The sequence below is a fragment of the Plectrocnemia conspersa genome, unplaced genomic scaffold, assembly GCF_051122295.1.
Source record: "Plectrocnemia conspersa isolate PC_06_02 unplaced genomic scaffold, ASM5112229v1 ptg000005l, whole genome shotgun sequence".
Lineage (NCBI taxonomy): Eukaryota > Metazoa > Arthropoda > Insecta > Trichoptera > Polycentropodidae > Plectrocnemia > Plectrocnemia conspersa.
This window is the reverse complement of record NW_028277169.1, coordinates 7865305-7888126: the sequence shown is the minus strand read 5'-3', so window position 1 is coordinate 7888126 and position 22822 is coordinate 7865305. Positions and strand designations below refer to the sequence as shown.

The 22822-nt window shown below is 28.9% G+C and overlaps 1 protein-coding gene and 2 long non-coding RNA genes across 47 annotated transcripts in view; 1 reads left to right on the top strand and 2 right to left on the bottom strand.

Moving 5' to 3' along the window:
- The window catches only part of LOC148234762 (uncharacterized), a 564675-nt gene that overhangs the window by 144633 nt on the left and 397220 nt on the right, over nt 1-22822 (top strand). The window lies entirely within an intron of this gene.
- Nucleotides 1445-6178, bottom strand: LOC148234774 (uncharacterized). Of its 3 annotated transcripts, XR_015809818.1 has the most exons (3): nt 5584-6178; nt 3044-3281; nt 1445-1770 (listed from the first exon to the last, which is right to left on the bottom strand). It is a non-coding gene; the product is annotated as an uncharacterized LOC148234774 (long non-coding RNA). The 3 variants fall into 3 exon arrangements; XR_015809816.1 differs by having other exon boundaries at nt 1445-4311; XR_015809817.1 differs by having other exon boundaries at nt 1445-3281.
- On the bottom strand, nt 8440-10253 carry LOC148234773 (uncharacterized). Its single transcript, XR_015809824.1, has 3 exons — nt 9495-10253; nt 9350-9372; nt 8440-9240 (listed from the first exon to the last, which is right to left on the bottom strand). It is a non-coding gene; the product is annotated as an uncharacterized LOC148234773 (long non-coding RNA).

Below are 22822 nucleotides of genomic sequence, written 5' to 3'. Positions count from 1 at the left end.
TAAGGTTCATATTTTTTTGGCTCAGAGAAAAACGGTTGTTTAATCATATTTTTGAGTGGCATATTAAGTTTGTGGTCCATGGTTATGATCCTTTAAAATTTTTATAATGACGTCATCAAATGTGTACAAGCTGGCTTTACAAATATTATTCTTTTTGCGTGAAGTATACCTCCAATAAACTTTGTTAACGCAGATTTTATCTTTATTGTATGTAAATCCTTTATATTGTATCAATGGGTATCCTCTTTGTGAACGCATGTACGTACCTAAAATATAGAATAAATTATTAGGTTATTAAGAAAAAACTGTTTTGTATACGAGAGCATTGAAGATCTTTGGCGTCCGTCTTCAGTTCCAATAGTGCTTGACAAATGGGTGCCGCATGAGCTATATAAAGTTTGTACTGCGCTTTTTTATTCAATAAAAACGATCCATTTCTCGATCGTATTCAGCAAGAATTAAACTACTTTTTTATCCATGCTAAAACCATATTAGCTGAGAGTTTTTGATCAAGAAATTGAGAAAATGCATGAAGATCTGCGACGTCTAGAGCGATTCTATTGCACAACAATGCAATAAACATAAAACGCATTGGAACCACTGGTTTGTTTTTACATTTTTTTTAAATATAAAAGGCCTACGCAGACCTTCACAAACGTTTAATTCCACAAGCAAATAAGCACACTAGATATGTATTTATTGATTATCTTTGAGCGACACCTCAAACATTCGGCAAGTGACCGCAAAGGTTTTGAAAATTTGAGCCACACGGAAGACAATCTTGCTTTATTAAGGTGTTGTACAATATTAAGTGTAGTTTAAGAGTAATGTCATTGTTATAAATAAACATTTTTTACAATTTGTCTTAGATACATAGAAAAAACTTCATTTGTCTTAGATACATAGAAAGTTCCTTTGAAGGAACTTATAATCAATCACAGAAAAATTTGGTTTGGAGCAATAATAAGCAATATAATATATTTAAATATACAAATTAATACTAGTAAGCAAAGTTCTAAAAAGTATAAATATTTCGTGTTTCAATGAATCAATGAAACAATAAAAAAATAAATACACATTTCAATAGGAACTTTATTTTAAATATTGTCATAGAACCTGATGTATCAGGTAGTACGGAATAATAATATTTGACATTTATTATCTTATTCACGTATGACGATGATTATTATTCGATTTAATAATAATATTGTCGATTGTATACAAAGTAGCATTGCAACAAAGTTTATTATTCCGTTTAGTACATCTCCATCTAGTTTTTGGTCCATCTGTTGTTGATTTGCTATATTTGTATCCATCGTATAATATCAAAGGAAAGCCTCTTTTTGATGGTATGTAGACAGCTAAAATCAGAATATGTTAAAATTTTATTAAATAAAATAATATTTAAGATAACTGGGTAACATATAAATAAAACACCGGTTAATTTATTTTTACTAAGTTTTATTTGTACGTATTATAAATGTTTTTGTATCAGTGTTATAAATGTTTTCATGAATCATATTCTGCTCATTATTCCATCAGACGAAGTATGATACTGTGGTGGTTCATGGTTGTGTACTCCTGTCATTTTTATTATGCGATTGCCTGCAGTGATGGCATTGCAACGACAGTGTCTACTGCGAGAACATTTCCACCAAACGTTTCCATGTCTAGAGCTGCTGTTCTTCATAAATGTGTACTTTTTGTAGTATAAGAGTGTACCACCTTGGCGAGATCGAATAAAAGTTGCTAAAAACATATAAAAATAAGCTGTGATTCAGAAAATTGATTTTCTAAAGTTGTTTCAACACTTTACAGGCCGATGACTCAAATATGCGTCATTGTAAAACTATTGTTTATTCAATAGTAAATAGAAAATTTCAAAAATATAAAATACATGTAATCAATATTATTGTATAATTAGCCTTGAACAATACTAACCTTTTTCCTAGTCGCCAAATACATAAATATTTATGAATATATGATTCTCATCGTCCATTTAATCAATAACAATTAAATGCTGCGTATGGTCATTGAATGTAAATTAAATTTAAGATTGAAAACATCTCTCTAAAATTTTAATTCGTATTTACTAGCTTGCTTTGCGTCCATTAAAATTTTATGAAGCATTTTTTATTATAAAATAAAATTGTACGAATATTTTAAAAGGGTTTACAAAAACTGCTCTAGTTATAATGCTGCATAAGTAAAGGCAGGTTAATTTTAATAGGGTTTTAATAGGCCTCTGGGAATGACAAAAAAGTATTTACAATTTTTAATAAAAGAGCACTCAGATAAACAAACCTTTACGAAGGTGTTCGTGCCAGATGATTGAAAATATGCATACTTTCTCGGAAGATCGAAAGTATTTGAATGACCAAATTTTTTTGCAATGTTCTATGACTTTAACCGGCCGGCGACTTAACTTTGCTTTGGTGATCTAAGAACCCGCTCCGATAAGAATAAATTAGACATGGAAATCGACAGAATGCAAAACAATTAGGGGCTATTTTTTCAATAATACAAAAAGGTATTTTTATATTGTTTTTGTAAAAAAATTCTCGAGAAATGAAAATCATCAAGAATTAAAATGTGTAGTTGTATTAATAAAAATAATTTAAAAAAACATATAATACACAAAACACAATATTATTGAATTTCGAGAATTCCCAGGACAGGAGTAACAAAAAATTCAGAATAAAACGATGTTTCGCAAAATTGCAATAAGATTGTTTATTCGATTTGTTTAATACACTCCATTAGGTTTCTTTACAAACCGATCAAATTGAAACTAAAAAGCATCTTACGAACGTCTATCGTGAATATAACATTATACTTTTAGTTAGGCATATATAAATTTCGTGAGCATTCATTGATGTGGTTAACTTACAAAAATAAAAATGTACTGTTTTGTCTTAAAATTATAAAACAGTACAACAAAATATACGATCCAGGTCGAGAAACAAAGGTAAATTTATAAATAATAAATTATTTTACTTATATTATAGTAATGACTAGATACTTGTTCTTAAGCATAAAAAACGCTCATATCTTGACAAAAATTCCGTGTGAAACGTGGTAACGCGGTGGTTCGTGGTTGTGACTTCCAGACAGTTTTAGTAAGCGATCGTTGGATGTGGTCGCAGTGCATCGGCATCGATCGCGATAAGCAGAACATCTCCACCAAACTGTCTCGGATTGAAACGAACTATTGCTTTTTATAAACGTAAATCCTTCGTAAAAAAGCATTTTGCCACCCCTGCGCGAAGGTATGAAAACCGCTAAAAAATAAAAATAAATAGTTAAATCTTAAGTATAAAAAATTATGGTAAACACACGTTTATGAATATATCATAAATAATAAGAACACATAAAAAACTCACACCGTTCGTTCACACATTGACATACCATAGAGAGATAATATTAATCACATATATCCATTATTCATTGAATATAATTACAATTTCCTATATCGATATACTATTTATAAAATAGTAATAAACGTTTTTAATTGTTAATAATAATATATTTAATTACAATATACACTTTATTTTATTTTTAAATTGTATTTAAATAGTTTAAACTGTAATGAGCGTATTGAACATATAAGTTTATTTTTTAAAAAATCACCTAAAAAGCAGCGCCTTGCAATTATAACCTTTATGTACTACAAATAAACAATACACAAAGTAAACATTCTTAAAACTAGGGTTAGGTATGCCTCCACTATTAAGTTAACAATTGATAAAATATTTACTAAGAATGTTAAGACACGCGTTAAACAATGGCACCTATTCATCATCGGAAATGACCACACTGGTCGCCTACAAAAGGCTCACACAGAAACAAACACACCACATTGTACACAGGTGGAGTTTCACAGTGTTTTGTTCTGAGTAAGTCTTTTCTCTAATTTATATAATCTACATAGAGAGCATTATCTGACCCATGTTATAAGCTGACCTCAAGAAACCAGAGAACAGAGAGACTCACTATTAATTATGAACATTATTTTGAGGCACTGAATTAAAAATGTGTGATATTTGCTGATGTATTACTTTATTTTAAAATATAAACAGGTTTGTTTTAACGATAAGACGATATAAAAATCACATAACTAATGTTGTGGTGGATGATTGTGTTCTGTTACGATAAACACTTCAGATTTATTGACTCTAATCCGTCCAGAACAGTTGCGTTTTGAACATCTCCACGAAGTACTACCATCAGCCATAATTCTGTCTCTACGAAGTCTGTATCCATCGTGCAACAGATGATCTTTTTGTTTCTGAGATACCCGTATCTCCATTTCTATAAGCAAATTTGTAGTTAGATTATATTGAAATAAAACTATTATTTAAAACTTATTATTAAGACTATTTATGAAGTATAAGTAAGATTTATTATGAGGGAAATTTAAATGAGCAATGTATAAAATAATTGTTCCATAAAACGAATTATTTGTGCATTACTCTTAGACATTCCATGAATAACTCTCTCTAAGAAATCCTTTTTCGAAGAAAAAAATCAAAAGATTTACCTTACATAAACGCACAAACAATTCGTTTTATAGAGCAAAGTATTTATTTAAATGCACATATTTCTTAAAATAATTCTCTAATAAATCACACTCATTTATTATTTCTGTGGTCAATGTTGTTAGTTGTAGGCTGGTACAAAAACTTATTTATGGAGTAGTGTTTGTGTATTGAAAAGAAGTGGGCATATGTGAGGCCGTTACATCAGAGCTTTGAAAAGTAAAATCGCGCGACTGATATTGCGCGGGAGATGCGCTAGAATCACGCCCAGGCATGCGTCTCTCAGATCGCAACACTACCCCCCTCTTAATTTGGATAAACTAGATCTCTAATAAAATACAACTACATTATGCCATACAAATATTCAAAAACACGTTGATAACTCTAAAAACATAATAATACACCACACTTAATTGTAGGTCGCTGGTCTGTTTATGTGCACTTCCATGTACTTTCGGTAGACGACCTATTTGAGACGGTTGATTATCGTGCACGGCTTTTCTCAGCATTGGCACCTGTCGACCACACGCTGGAGTTCGCCGTTAACAGTGTGGGAGAGGGCAGGACTCTTGAGTTTGAATCCCAAGCTCTCAAGGGGAAGTAAGCTCTCAGGCTATCCATCCGAGGTAGCGTTCTTTGGACTATCAATGACGAGTAAGGCATAGTATATCTACGCAAGCTGGCCAAATTGCTCGGTCATTAGGAAACCGAGGGCTAAAGCTGAAACCGAGTAAGAACGTCCCTCTGATTTCAGGAGGACTGAGTCGAACAATGAAGAAGCGACACGAAATACATATGCAAGTAAATGCAATGCAAATGCTACGCAGGCAGTCTAGAGAACGTCTCCTAACAAGCTCGAGAGAATTACTAATGAGACTCTTAAAAATAACATAGTACTACGGGAGGTGGATCCCGCTCATCCAGTCCTCAAAAGCTGTATGCCACCCATTGGGTTGGCCTCGTAGGGCCTAAATACTAGTGGCGGCAGTGGTTTACGCACACGGATAAATGTTGCTGACGCCAACTTCCCGTCATACGGCCATACCTGGTCGCCTTCCTGGAATCGCCGACCTGAAGTTGTAGCAAGCTTTCAATTGATTGTACACCAGCTGTAACCGCTTTCGTTCTGCACCGTGAACTCGATTCTTCAATCCAAGCACGATGCTGCTTTGCTTTGCTGCTCTGCTCTGTTTCCAAGGGCGGTTCGAAAAATATTTCCGACAGCAGGTGAACTTCCTCTTCTTGGTCTCGATGAGGGAGGGGCGTTTAGTAATGGCATCCTCTGCGGTTTCTCGGCATCTTGATGCAACAACACTAGTATTATGTAAGCCTATGCGAGGCCACACACCAGAGTTATGAGTAATAAAAATGCGCGCGAATTGTGTTTACTCGGGGTCCATTACCAAGGAGCGATAGCGCTGACCTCCGAGAGCGACGAGAGACGCGACAAGACTGACATTGCGCGTGAGACGCGCTGAAATCGCGAGCCATGCGCATGCGCCTATCAGTATTCATCTTAAAGATCGCAACAATATAGCACGTAACCAAATCGATTTTATATAAATCATATTACGAAATTGATAAGAAGAGCCTTTTCGGTGTAAATGCAGCTGCTAATCATAATCTTATTATTGAAAGGTTTAAAAATCACAAAATAAAATCTATAACTTTAAAAAAAAATTACAAATTGAATTTTCAAATGTATTAAATCAAAATCGTAATGATGAACATATACAAAAAACGTCAACGTTTCAAGCGAATAATAAGTTTCTTGACACTAAAGCAGCGATACTTAGCTTGCAGTCCGCGGGCCTCATGTTGCCAATTATGTGCGGCCCAACACTCATAATCATTACCAAATATTTTCAAACATTCGGAATTGCTATCAAATATTTGATTTGCACCGGAACAATCGTTCATTTAGACCAGTTTAGGGGCGAAAATTGACCGGTATTACAAAATTAAATACCGGTAGTACCGAATTTTTTTTTAAATCCGTACATATTATTTGTTAAAAACGATATCTACATAGGTTAGAACGACGAAAACGACGATGCGCTTATTGCTTGAAAGCAAAAGCGTAGAATAATAAGTGTGGGATTAACCTAAGTTGTTTTATTGGAGTAGGATATGATAGTAGAATAATATTATTTCTTTTGGTCTAAGCATTTAATTTATTAATTTATTTTTGTTTTGTTTTATATACGCGACGCGTCAATATAAAATTGATACATTTGCATCACCAGTAATTCGCACCGTTTTTTATGATAGGGATGGCTGGCGAATTGAAAACAAAAGCAGGTATTGCATACACGAAATTATTTCTACTATTTGTACATTTTTATATCCATTCATACATATTTTCACACAAATGCTTTACTAAACATTACGTTAAATATTAACAATTAATAGGTCTCAATAATTATATTAAAATAAAAAATGTATTTGAAAAAAATACGCACTTTTTTACCCTTTTCATTGGAAAATAATGCAATACTATTTTTCTCTGTTACCAACTAAAGATAGTTTATACTAGACAATATAAATGAAATGTGTTAATGGGTATTTTTTTAATCAAATTTGATTTACATTTAATTTTTTAATGTAAATAAATATTTAAAATATATTTATTTTATTGTTGTAAAATAGTATTTATTTTTATTACCTCAATATTCACGTATTTTATTTCATAAAATTTACATTTATAATTAAAATTTAGTTAATGTTACTTTTGACATGAGTAGAAAAAAATAAGTATAAAAGAGATAAAACTTCCGTAAATAAATATTATTGCGATATTCTAAAATGAATATTAAATGCGCAATAAATAAAATAAAATAATATAAATCACAAAATATCACAATATTCAGTAATATTAATATGTTTTTTTACCATAAAATGTCATATTTTGAACATATAGATTTATAATTTTCTACGCACTCCTTTATAATAAGGTAACTGAGAAAATTAATGACTAATATATTGATATAAAAATTTAGGGGGCATCCAGAAGCGTTTTAATTAAAATAATATGTAAATAAAATAATAAATACATCGAAGCAATAGTTGCCGGGATAATCGAATATTTTGGTTTTGCTAATCTTGCGAGCGGTACTCATATTATTTTTTCGGGCAATTAAAATAATAATGCGGTGGTTCTTATTTTTAAGACTCACGTAATCAAGAATTATCATCTGTAAAAAATAAGAATGAATTATACAACAAAATGTGAAGGATGGGACCACACAAAAGCCCTCGTTACGTCTAGAAAAAAAAGGGTTTCATATAAATAACACGCAATTATTCTCCGTTACATTGAAAGAATATTTCTTTGTTGCAAAACGGTTACGGGAAACAATATATTACCGAAAGACAAAAATCACCATAAAGTCACAATATTCCCGTTGCATATTTCGACCTTAAAGATGTCCATTAAATATCAAAACGGCCCATGACATAAAAAATGCCCATGAACTAGGGATTGCAATACTAGTAATATCGGTATTGGGGAAAAATACTACCGTTGTTACAAAATTAAATACTGGTAGTACCGAAAAATATCCCATTTTTTTTAATTCCGTATATTTTATTCCAATATATTTACATACACATTTATAGCTTAAATTTAATTTATGTTTCTTTCAACACGATTAAAAATATATTTATGCATATATACATAAAAAAGATAATAGATTATTAAGCTATTCTAAAAATACATATTGGATGTTCGATAATTCATCACAATCATCAAGTACATAAATCTGTTTTTAGAAAAAAATATGTCGCATTTTAAACAACCAAATTTATAATTTTCTACGCACTCCTTTCTCATAAGGTTATTTCGGATAATCGTAACTGACATAATGAGTAATATGGGAATATATTTTCTTGAAATACAACATTTAATAATTTATCTTTCAATTCAATTTTGAATGAATAGACATTATTTATTTGGTCTTTTTTATTAACAAATAATTAAAATAATGTCAATACCAGTATTACTGGTATTTGAACGGCGTAAGATGGTTTACTTCATACATTTGATCCGAGGTCTAAAATAAAGGCTTCTTAATATCTCAAAAATAAGAAAATTTGGAAAAAATGAACAGGAGCAAAAAATATCATTTGTGAAACATACGCCTATGGACTGGGATGACAGTCGAAGAAGTATTTAGTATCTTTGGAACTGATCATCAACCTCTGGATTTAAACAAATAGGTTATATTTGTATATTATGTTTCTTTTGACAGTGGAAATTTTGGTGGTGATATATTATATAAAATAATATATTAGATAATTTTATCTATTATCTTAGAATAGATTTTGCAATGAATTTTCTTCGTAATATATTCAATCAATTTAAAATTCAAAAGCTGATAAAATAAAATCAGGGATAAAAAAATAAATCAATATTTCTATGTATATTTAAAATGTACAGATGAAACCAATGCGATACAGAGAGTTATATTTTTCACATACATATACACATATATCTATATATAGACAAAAACACTTCGGTGATTGTGCTCATTATTTACTTTGATTATGGTGTCATCTAAGGTTAAAATAGATGCTTTGCATTGTGTTTTATTGCGTAAAGAACAATGCCATCGAGTTTTACCACGTCGTATATAATTCTTTGCGAAATGATATCCCTTGTATTCAATCACTGTACTGCCAAAGCGACTTGTTGCGTATTTAACTGAAATTGAAAATAGTTACAAATTATAAAAATAAAAATGTTTATTATTAAATAAAACTAATTACTAAAAAAAACATAATAAGATAACTAAATTTCGTTGGAAACAAACCATAGTCATTGTTAAATTGTTAACTAGTTATAAAATAGATTCAATCGACATGTTTTTGGTAGCACGGATTTTGCAGTCATGAAAAAATAAAAAGATAATGTTAATAAAACATAAATGTTTATTTTTTAGATCAATGGTTATGGACATTGTGTATTCTGATGATTATATCCGCGCAAGTAGTTATAGTTGCCCTACAACCTATTCGGGCATGTGTGGAGCATTCCCAATAGCTGTTGGTTTTTGAGGATTTTGTAAGTTTTCTAAAAGTGTATCCATCGATTTTGATCATCTGTTTTCCCTTTTGAGATGTGATGTATTTGGCTAAAAAAAAAAATTAAGTTAACAATACAAAAAAAAAACACAAAACTAAGCATAGCAGTCAAATCTCTTTGTAACGAATACCAAAATAACGAAATTCCCAGTAAAGCAAATCTTCAATTTGTCCCTGAAAAACTTGCATACAAAATGTGTTTTATTATAACAAAGACTGATCTCAGTATAACGAAATATTTTGATCAGAATTTAAGAATGATGTTACAACTTGACCCAATATTTGTTCACAAGCGATATTCAAGGTGTTTCGCCGACCCTCAAACATTTTTTATAAAATATTTTTTTAATACATTTTATTGTGCTCATTACAGTATCCTAAATTTTATTATTATTTTGATGCTGTAGTAATATGGTAATTAGAAATAAAATTAAAATGTATCATCTTCCTTACATTCCATACAACAAATTTTTTCTTCGGTTCCGTGAGCTTCGCTATACTGAGATGATACTGTATTATGTAACACGGGAGTAAGCTGGAGGATCGATATACTATTTTAAAAATAAGTTCATATCTATTATTTACCTTGAAGTATTTCAAAACAGGTTTTAGTAAGGTTGATTTAAAAAAAATATATATCTATAGATACATTTATTAAAAAATAATATATACAGCTACCGTGTGAAAAATATTTATTTTTACATAGTAATTCTAAGACGTGTTTATCACAGTCTATGTTTTGAAATTAATTTAGCTGCATTTTAAAACAAAAATTAAAATTACAAAATAAATATACATTCAATTTGTAATGTATATATATTCTAAATATGACATAATACAGCATTTACATCGCATATCTGAATAAACAACGCAGCTGCTGCGCCCCTATCGCATATGGTGGTCGATAAATGCTTTTATGTACTGTCACTCGTCGTCGTTCGACGATGAAAAATATTATTATTTAATTACTATACATTACATTAAAATAAGCAAAAATACCGTGTATTTTATTTTAACATTTTTTATACAAAAAAATTAACTTTGTTCAAAATCACAACGCTTATTGAATAATATATTATCCATCAAGTTATTATTACAATTTTTTTTACACGTTGTTAAAAAATACACGAGTGTTAAAATATGACGAATATCACTGAATATTTAAAAAATTTTCGCATTTGCTGTAAGGTCTGAACGCGAAGTTATCATATTCCAAAATTTTGGTTCCATTCTTCGAAATATAAAATTTCACTGTAACAAAAAAAAAAAAAATAACTAATAACATAAAATAATTTTGAATACTACAACATATACACGTTTAATAAAAAAATATGTAATTTATAATGTGTATATTAAAAATGGCAAAATACATCAATAACAACTTACATCCGAATACAAAAACAACATTTTATTTCATATTTTTATTAAAAAACAATATTGTGAGTATTACTCTCATAACAGCGCCAGTGTTAGTGTGTTCGGGCCTTAATCTGATACAGTAAAGATCTTAACATAAAGGGTTAATTAACATTTGTACTCTCATATGCACTATAATGCATTTATGGTATATATGTATATACAATTAATCTATTATTGATTTATTGTAGCACCTACAATCTAAATGACACATTTAATAGCAAATGATTCAAATCTCATACACTAAAAAAACAAACATTTTTCTTTTACAATAAGAAAGTGTAGTTGTTTTCCAGTATTTTCTATAATGAACCATTTACTTAACAACTTACTAAATGTATAGTAATTAACTTTATTTAGCAATAGAGGTTATGTAATAATATAACATTGAATAACATTCTGCATAATATTTACACTTGGTCAAATATTATAAAATATATAAATTATTTTAATATATAATACTACAATTTTATTATGAAATTAATTATTACAGGAGGTATATCGGTTTTAATTTTATTAATTTAAAATTTAATATCAATTTACTTTTACTTGTATTGGTAATATAATACAAATTATAGGCGATGGTATTAAAAATTAACCGAAGCACTAAACGAGAATTAAAAGATTGAGAAAGCAGCTGCTTCCCTCTTCACAATCAACATTTGGAATCCAGAGTTCAGCACGATCTTCTAAACGATTGGATTCTACCTACCCTATGCACATCATATATTTATAAATAATAACACTAATTCTATAAAAGTTAAAAATTAAATATTTTAAATATGATATACACTTACACTATTATATATATTTTTAAACATATTGTTAAGGATAAGTGTTAACTCTTTAGATGCCAAAATCTAAACTAAATCAACTTTTGTGAGTTCCATCTTTGTGATTCAAAATATGATAGGATACATTTGAACGAATTGTAAAATATTTGCTTCAAAGACAATTACCATTTTTTCCAAAATATTTTTTTTGTTATCTAATACATCTATATTTAGAAAGTAACCATAAAATACTCGGCAAACAAAAGGTTAAAAAATAAATAACTACTAATTTAAAATAAAATAACTTCATATTTAGGAAAAAAATAGTAATACATTTTAAGTCATTATTGTGTTTATAGATAAAATTATATTAGCTTTATAGAAATAGAGCTAAAATAATTTAATCTATAAATTAAATAATTTTATCTATAAATAAAAATCAAAATGGTTGCAGTGTCATTGAAGCTAATATATCTTGGTCATTATGTTTATATTCATCCTTAAATCCTGCACTCATAGTATGTTATGTATTACAAACTAGTAAATCCCTAAGCAATAGACTAATTATAATATAATTAATACGATTTATATAAATTACTAGACTTCAGTTACAGTATTTTCATCACTGCCTATATTTTGAAAATTTGTGGTTATGCACATGATATATTTTGCAAATAATATTATCTATGGTGTGAATTTTTGCTCTGCATCCTTTTATCTGATGGGTAGAACACCACCAATGCACTTTTTTCCCATGTTTTCCAGCTTGTCGGTAGGTGAAGTTTCCAATTTTTATTAATGGTTTACCCCTTTGAGATACTGTAAACACAGCTGAAAAAAAAATTAAAATTAGTAAGACACATGTTGTTTTGTATATACCATTTAAATGTAAACATAAACACCAGTAAAGAAAATTGTATTTGGCAATAAATAATTATACATATGTTAAACTACAAGACTATAATATAAAGACCCGGACATACCACATCAGGATTCAGCAACAATTGAAAAATATATTAATTTGACTTTTTATGCGTTTAATGGTTATGAATGTCTTTGTAAAACTCTAAAACGTTGCCCATGGTGTGAATCATGGCTTTACATCCGCGGCTGTACAGTGAACAGACCCAATAAACTTTGTAGCCGCACTTTGACGACTTGTGGAATTTGTAGTTGCCGATTCTAATCATTTTGCGACCTCTTTGTGACACTATGAACTCAACTGCAAACAAGGGTTAATATAAGATATATGTAAGTTTGTAGCTTGAATTTAAAGAAGTAGTATACATGTATTTAAAATATGAAATAATCAACGTTGTAAGATAAACAAAAAGAAAAAGACAGAAAGCCGACATAAACACAAGTCTGACACGTACATAAATATAAGACTCACGCAAATAGACTGTTGAAGTAAACAATTAATAAGTCACTCTTGATGTACATGTGTATGTCCAAATTGTGTTCTAATGTCTACTCAACCATTTCATAAAATAAATAACGGCTGGTATGATTCAGTTGGTATCCTAGAATTACGATTGAAGCACCGCAGCGTCAGAACTTCGTTTGGCGACACGACGGAAGGACGTTTCGATACACAAAATTTAACTAAAAAAATATTTTTTCAAATGAAACTTATTAGTAATTAAATAATAATTAAAAATAAAAAACTATATTTATTTTATATAATTTATTTCCTTTTTTAATTTATAAAAAAACGTGTGCGTATATATGAATATATAAGGCGCAAAAATATTTATTTATGCATACTAATCTATGTCAAGTTATTAAAATAAAGTTTATGATGTAGACATACATACTTCCTATTCCCAATTACATAAAAAAAGTTTAATAAACCGTTTTTTACGACTACAAGGATTGAATCTAACACTTGTAAAATAAAATTATTCATGGTTGTGTACATTGATCACTTTCACAATTTTATTTTCTATTGTGTGAATACTTGATTTACAAAAATTGTTTGTCGAACATCTCCAATACGTTTTTTTACAATGCTCTCGCAATTTCTTGAATGTGTATCCATTGTATTTTATTAACACTTTTCCTCTTTGTGACATAGCATATTCGACTGCAACATAAATGATAATAATCGTTAATATAAGTGTACTTTTGTAAATAAAATAATACTTCGTATTCAGTATCATTTCATACGAATGGTCGTTTTTAATTATTAATTAGCAAAAATATATTTTATAAAATTGAAATTGTTCTTAAACTAGCAAAAAAATCTGATGTAATTAAAAAAGGCGATTTACTGCAACACCAGCAATAAAAATGCCTAATAGTTCAGCCGCAGTTTATCATGACGTCATAAACGTAGGGGAAAGCGAGAGGTATCATTGAATTCGTTCGTGAAGGATGTGACTTAAGAAGAACCGTTCACGTGTACTTGGGATATGAATGAAAAACATATGACGAAAATATAATTTAATTAATTAATAATCATAAAAACATATTAAATGGATCTCAAGAGTCATACATGCCCCTCCCTCCACTAGTGGGATAAATATATTGAAATTTCCAATAAACTAGCATTGTTTGAAAATATATCATTTATACACGTATCTATAATTTTTTTCTAAAATAACAAAGAAAAATAAATAATCTGTTAAATAATTATGTGAGGCATAAATTTATTTTCGTCAAATATTATTTTATCTATTCTAAGAAAAATAATTATGTAATTTATGTTGATAAAAATAATAAAAAAAGCCTTTTTGATTTAAAAAGTTGTTCAATGCATTTATACAAACCCATTTTAAAATTTTAAATTAAACACATTTTTTAATAAATTAATAAATTATAGACTATTTTTAAAATGTTTAAAAAAATTTAAACCAATTCATGCTCCTAATTTTGGGTTTGATTTACAATATTAGTCTTTATTTTATAAAATATTATTTAATTATATTAAATTTCGGGACCATCCTTGATAGCTGCGTCAAAATCAATTATGCAATTTTTTATTGTTTTAGTACAAGGTTTTAATTAAATATTTATTTTAATTAACCAACTAATAGCTCTGGTCAAATTTAACTATTTTCGGCTGATTCGGCGTAGCTCTGTTTGGTACGAATTCAGTTATAATTAGGTTAATTCCAAGTTAGAAGCAAATTTCTGCATAAAATTTTTGACTAATTTAAAAATATTCATAGATACAATAGTATTTTTAGTATTTTTAAGTAACCATTTTCATTGTTTACAATTAAAAAATATTTTGCCTAATTTGATGAAGTCGGAATAGCGGAATACTAAGACTAGTAACTTAGAGGCCACGAGTTCAAGCCCAGCAAGAGGCTAGAATTATAAAATCGCGCTATTATTAAAAACTGTCCCAGCTGAAAAATTACATATATTAATTGTAAATTATATTAATTTTTAATTAATTATACGGATGTCATCGATTCACCAGTTGGTACTGATTTACCCCGTTGTAACACATTGGGCTTACGCCTGGTAGGTTGCAATATTAGATATTTACATAGAAATATTCAGGCTAATATACGCTTAAAAATTCATCTCTCAACGCCTCTTCTAGTTCTTGATTGTCTGGCCAATATGATGATTCGGTGTGAAAACAGATATTTGTTATTGTTAATTAAAACGAATCTTTCAGTTCTCGATTGATTTTTTGACCAATCTTGACGATTCGGGGCGGAAACAGATTATTTTTTATTACCTTATACATAACGGTCATTTTAAAAATGGTAACATTGAGCTACGTACTTCATTTACGACTTGGAATATATGAAAGTTCAAGTAAAATCGCACCGAGAAAAGTGCGCTGAATCAATCGAGACGATTTTTAAGAGCTTGAGAAAAGACGCTTTCACTTCAACCGTGCAATTTGGTCCAACTACGTAGTTATACCCAAGACTTCAAGATTTAACTCGATTTTAGATACAACGTAGATCAGATACATCACAAATATATTGTTGTAAACTCCATAATTAAAGGATAATAATGATTCAATGACAAATTAAAACATTTATAACAATAAAATAGGAAAAATAATACAAAACAAATTAAAATGATCTAAAATGATTGTGATAATTAAATACTCTTATTAACATATCTCCAACAGTGTGAATATTAGCTCTGCAATAACTGTTAGTTGAACATCTCCAATATGTTTTAGCTTTATAGTGTTTTAATTTTTTAAATGTGCATCCATTATAAATTAACAAAGCTCTTCCTCTTTGCGATAGAACAAATTTAGCTAAAACAAAAAACAAAACTAAATGTTAAAATCAAAACAAAAAAAAAATTATTAAATAAAGTATAAATGCACATTTGATATAAATAAATTATATTTATAAAAAATAAATAATAAGCAATAATTCAAGAATCCATATAAATAATATAAAATAATAATATTTAAAAATGTACAAAATACGTTGAATACAATATTATGAAAAAAATATTAAGATCGCATGTAACGCGGAGAGTGATCTGAGGTAAACGAAGGACAAGATGACCTTTACATGGGATTATAATTAAAAAGCATTTTATTATTAGGCAACTCTTTTATTAATATAATACGTATCACAATTGTACGTATTGCTGTCTAAGTTTCTGCAAGCAACACTCTTAAAAAGCATCTCTCTGCATTTGATACAAGAAATTTTATTTTTCAAGCGTAATAATAATCTTTTTACTTATTTGTCATTGGTAATCGGCGATTTTTGTGCTTTCCTCTCATTTCAGGTTCAAGAAAACCAGTGTTCATTTTACTAATGACGGTTCTAATCGGTCTATCGTTTATGTCCAAAGTAGCTTTAAAGAAAAACTTGCAAACCCTGATTCGTTTTCCATCAACTGCAAAATGATAGGCATGGTTCAAATTGCGTTTATTTCCAGTACAAGAATAGCGATATTTTAGTTTAATAGCCACCATGCAAGCAGCAATGTAAGTTCTTTGTCTGTACAAATCACCTAAACTCCAGTACGATTCAAAAATTTCTTGTCGTTGAATCTCATTGATTTTTAAAGAACAGCTTAGTTTACATTTCTCGTCGCAAGGGAAGCGCAGTTTTCTTGCTTCGTAATAATTCTTATTTTTCGAAGCAGATTTATAACTCAAACCTGAGTTTCTGAGAAGTTTAGCTTTTTCTCTTGAATTATTTAAAGATTCGGGATAAAACGTACAACCACTTTCTTGTTGCGTATCAGGTAACTCAGTGAACATTAGTAATTTTGAACTTTCAATATTATCCATAGATAAGTTTGACAAGTAATTGTTACCAATAGATGCATATGCTGAAGAAGTAGGAGTTGCTAAAAAATAAAGTAAATATTTAGGTATGAAGCAGTATACATATAACATACAAAGTTAATACAAAAACATAATAAACACACAGATCCACGTGTACCGCGTGAAATAATAAATATTGTTTAAATAGATTTTAATTTGGCTATAAATCAATAATCAAAAAAATAATAAACTGTTTCATTTTATAAAATGCATTTACATATATTAAAATTATTATGTACAAATAATATAAGTAAGAAAAAAAAAAATTCTGCCGCGCAGCAAAAATTTTTTTTCTGTTAAATTACTATTTAAATTATCATTATTGTATTGAGAATTAAATATATAATCTGCTTTTTTATTGGCGATTTTTCCATTCTAAATTCATGAAATCCATCCACCTCAATTTGAATCTACCAACTTTTTTCTACACTCTTCTTATGGTCTTCTCACCGAATTTCGTACACCATTAAATAGCTGCAATATTTTTATTATTAATATTTATATTTTAACCCTCTGGTTTCCGAGTTTTTTAAGATTATTATCAATAATAACAGAAAATAGGGTCTAATCTGACAATTATTGTCAAAGTAGCAAAAGCTCATATATCGGATTTCGGCAACTAAAGGGTTAATAATATAAAAAAACGCGCAGCAAAAAATATTTATATAAAAGGAACAAATAAAATAAAAACTTAAAAACCTGAAATCATAAAAATAAATGTGAGTTAAAATTTACAATCGATATGTATGTATTTATTCTACCTGAAATATTCAACGTTGATTTCTACGACCTTGGTACATAGTTATTAATATATGATTTTTTAAATGAAATAACTGTTTTTTAATTAAAAAAACCTATTTATTTTTTATTACAATGTACAGTAATTATTATTTATAATTATTGATGGCAATGGTTTTCGTTAATTTTTAAAATCGAGTATCCTATAGTGTGGATGACTGCTCTGCATCCTGATGCACGAAAAGTGCATCGCCAATATGTTTTTTTCTGACTAGTAGTGTGAACGCAGCTGAATTTGTGAGAATTTAATATTAGAAAGGGCCTGCCTTTAACGAACGCGTATGTAACTAAAAAACACAAAATATTAATAATTAGATCAGAAGTTTTAAAAATTAAAAAGTAGCGACATATGTAGGTAAAAATGAGAATAATTCGTATATTGATTTATTAATGTTTTATAATACATTTTTTTTTTAAAGCTAATGTTAAAAGCCTTAATTTATAACTATATAATATAAGATAAAAACAACCTTTTTAATAAGATACATAACTAACAAGACTATGACCATGGCAAGATTTATTATATTTAAACATTAATATAAATACATTGACCACATTATGCATTTTGTATACTTAAAATTAATCTAAAATAATTGTTAATACGTAGTATTAGTGACTATATAATGACTAATTCACACATATATCATGACACTATTCTGACTAGCATTTACTTATGTTAAGTAGTAATTAATGGGTGTGTTCACCGTTTATTCGACAAATTACATTATTTATGGTATGTAGATAAGCCCTGCAACCTTTTCTTTGATGAGTTGCACAAACCCATCGTGTTTTTACATTACATTTGACATGAAACCTATAGCAATATTCTCCGAGCTTCACCAGAGTCGTTCCTTTGGCTGTAGAAATGTACTGTGCTAAAAGCAAAAAATAATATTAATAATATGAATGAGTAAGTTTCATTTAAGCCTTTTTGATGCATTTCATGAATTGTATCTGGTTTTGTTATATTTTTTCCAATTGAATGTTGTTGCAGTTTGATCAAAAAGTAAGTTGCCTGTTCCTATCTACTGTATAAAGTATAGGTAACCTGTTCTTATCTACCAGAAGCACACCATCTACTTTTTTTAGTAGCATAAAACATCATGATCATGTTAATTTAAAATAAAAAAATATTAATCTACATTTATTTTTATTAATATTATTTTATATATTACAAAGCATATGATAAAATATTAATTACAAACAAATTTTTGGTAATGTTTATATGCATAGTTTTTTATTTAATATATAAGCACTTAGAAGACTAGCGTTTTAAACGCTAACTCAATACACAGTACTTCTTATCATCGCTACATGATTATGTTCGCCTTTATGATAACAAATTATATCTTTGAACGTGTACAAGAAAGCTCTACATTGCTTGTGATGATGCGTTGAACATACCCATCTTGTTTTTGATTTACTCGAATTATTCGAATGGTGGTAATAGGTAAATCCTCGAAAGAATACCATACGATTCCCCTTCTTCGACAAGACGTACTTGGCTAAAATATAAATATGGAATTAAATATAATATTTATAATAAATACAATACAAATAGAAATCGCTCTCAAATTTCTACTATAGATACCATTTGACTACCGAATCAGATTTATTGATAGTGTCCGTAACTCACCGTCACAGATTTATTTTTATATCAAAAATATTGATATTTGTATTGAAAAGTACAAATTGTAGTTAATTTTTTTACTCTTATACTTATTGAAGTCGTCTGTACTTGTGGTTTCAACCACATGTACTTGAGGTGATGCTCTGGAGACTCCAGAATGTATCAAGTGAGTCTAGTCCGGCTTTAGTACCGCATTATAAGCACAGCCGTACGAGCCCGCCGTGCCCCCACCACGTACGTTAGTACGGCTCGTGAAACTTTAAGCGCGCGTGTGCCGCGTGTCTCTTGACATGTTTTTTTTTTACCCGGGTTAGATTGTCTCAACAATAGAATATTTTTCTGAGTCACTAATTGTTCATTTAAAAAAAACCGATAGCATTTTTAATTGATTAGGAAAAGCGCATGTATGTATGAAAATCTGAGCTGAGAAATACATTTACCACTTAGAGCGCTTTGATGGATCAATATATTAGAAAGTAAGACAGTACTCTTTAAATATCTGTTAATTGATTATATAATTGTTATTCGATAAAAAAGTTATTTTTTATAATTTTACGTCACTGTAAAATGCTGCGAACGATGAGAATAAAACTAAGCATTTTTCCTAAATTTAGGAATGTTGAAGTATATATAATTGGATGACAAAAATAAAACACTTATTTATTAGTTAATTAATGGCAAACATTTGCATTTTTTTGGTTTTAAAACGAAAAGAGTAATTTCTGTAAGTAAATTTTACTTTCATTTTAAAAAATCCGTACGGCGAAGGCCACAATAATAAGGTACATTTCTTTATATAAAAATGTGTAAAAAAAATACATATTGTAAGTTACGAATTAATTAGATTTATTTATATATTAAGTTGTAAAAATGTGTTTTATTTTAATTTTAATACACATTGTAAAATATTTTTTTCTCTAGATTTTTTAAACATAGCACTGATTTTTTTAAAAAGTCGCAATTTGAAAAAAGATGACAATTCAAGTGAAGCTACACCAACACGAAATAAGCAGACGCTGTTTACTTTCAGCAGATCCAGGTAATCGGAGGATTTTTTAGAAATAATACAAAAATATATTTATCATAGTTTATAAACATGACACGTAAAGAATTTTAATTACAATATTTATAATATTTGGTAATATCTTATTGTACATCAGAAATGTGCAAATTAGAACATAGTATTAAAATTTTATATTATAAATATTGATACATTAAACATTTGACTAGATAGCATTTTATGTAGACTAGAATAATAATACTATAATGGCAAAATTCTAATCAATTATACACATAATATTAGTTAATTTTTAGTTGTTTTAGTATAAACATTTGTACCTCGTCTCGTTTTTATTAAATAGGAACTTTTTTATAATTTTTATAACATTCAGTGGTTATGAAAGTTTACAAATCGCAACAGTTGATTGCCTTTTGTGTATATCTTTGCCTTACAATGCATCATACTTTGTTTGATACACCTCCAAACTATAACTCCGTGGAGCAACATTGTGAATTTTGCGAATCTGTACTTTCCCATATCTACAACTTGATTTCCATGACGCGAAAATCCAAAGGTAGCTGTAAAGAAATAGATGAGTGTTAGTTAAAAGTAGTGTTAGTAAAAAATAATAAAAAAATCACTAGTTACATTTATTTTATTTTTTGTCGACAACAGTTTGCCAAAAATCAATAAACACATAAAGTGAATCAATCATCTTTGAAACATAAATAATCTATTATGTTTCTGAATAAAGAAATCTTATTTATGTAAGATATCCTCAATGCTATCTTTATTGGCGTCGATAACTCTGTATAAATAAACATATACATTTCATATAGCTTTATTTATCAAAAGTAAATCAAACACAAGCTACAATATAATGCACATATAAACAACGAAGTAAAAAACATTCAAGTATAAAATTATAAATAAACACAACAGTGTAATCTTTAAGATTATAAGCAGTGTAACAATTCTTATAAAAATAGTTTTTCTCCACTTTAGCACATTTTTAAAAAATTGGTGGTATCTTAAGTATTTATATTATCAACAATATTTGGTCAAAATCAGTTTTTTTTATTACATTAATTTGGCGATAAATATATCTAAAAATATTTGGAAATATAATAACTATGAATTGTCGTTTGCAAATGAAAATCTCAAACGGCGCATGACCATGTTTATATTTGGTGGTTCGTGGTTGTGTACCTCTTTATGTCTTAGTAAAGTCTTGTAGATAATGTGAGTGACAACCTTAGATCTACATCTGGTCCTCAGATAAGCTGAACATCTCCATCTGATTGTGTTTGGATTTGTGCATTGTTTTTGAAAAGTAAAACCGTTCAAGAGCAGCAATTCACCGCCTCTTGAAGTTGGTATGAATTTGTGAACTAAAATTTAAATTGTATTGTAACATCCGTTTGCAATGAAACATATGATATAAGTAAATATTGTTGTTGCGTGTTCCATCGCGTCGGGCTTCACCATGATGGAGAGAAAAACGAACTAGACCGATTTATATATGTTTATTGATATATTACACGTATGATTGTAGAGTTTTACATACGCTCCACAATTTGTTATGTAATATTGAGGTGGTTCGTGGTTATGCATTTCATTGGACTAGTGTGTCCTAAAGGTGATTGTTCAAACAGGAGGCGAGGCTTAAGTGCATGGTTAAAGAAGTCTTGTAGCGAAGTAGTATTCCGAGCGTCGATGTGTAGTGTAGTCGAGTGTGTATAGTCCGGACAACATGCATTGGAATGAATAGTAGAAATGCAGCATTTTTCTAGACAGCTGCTAGGTTCGTGGGTACGGTTCGCGTGACTTCAGATGCGCGTCTAGCGTGCCTTTTGACTGGTGTTGTATATAAATCGCTACAAAAGTATGAAAAATATTTTTTTATGGCAACATTTGCAGCTTCTTTGTTAACGAAATAACATCGTTAACTGACATGAAATAAAAACTATACAATACAAAGCATATTTTGCTTATTGTACGTAGGTATAACTTTTAAATATTATATTTTAACAAATATGCTGTTATTTGTTATGTGATATCGAGGTGATTCATGGTTGCGTTTTCCTTTGAATTTAAGCTGAATATTTCTGAACACATGGCTCCAGCTTTGCATCTAGTCTTGTAATAAGATAAACACCTCTAAATTATTATGTTTTTTTGGAGCATTTTGGTGCCCTATCTACAGTAAGATCAGACATAGCTAATAAACTAATTTGCACAAAATTTCTTAGAAATGTGAAATGCCTCTCTAATGTTCGGTTTATTAAAGGGCTTAAAAAATTCTGTAAACAG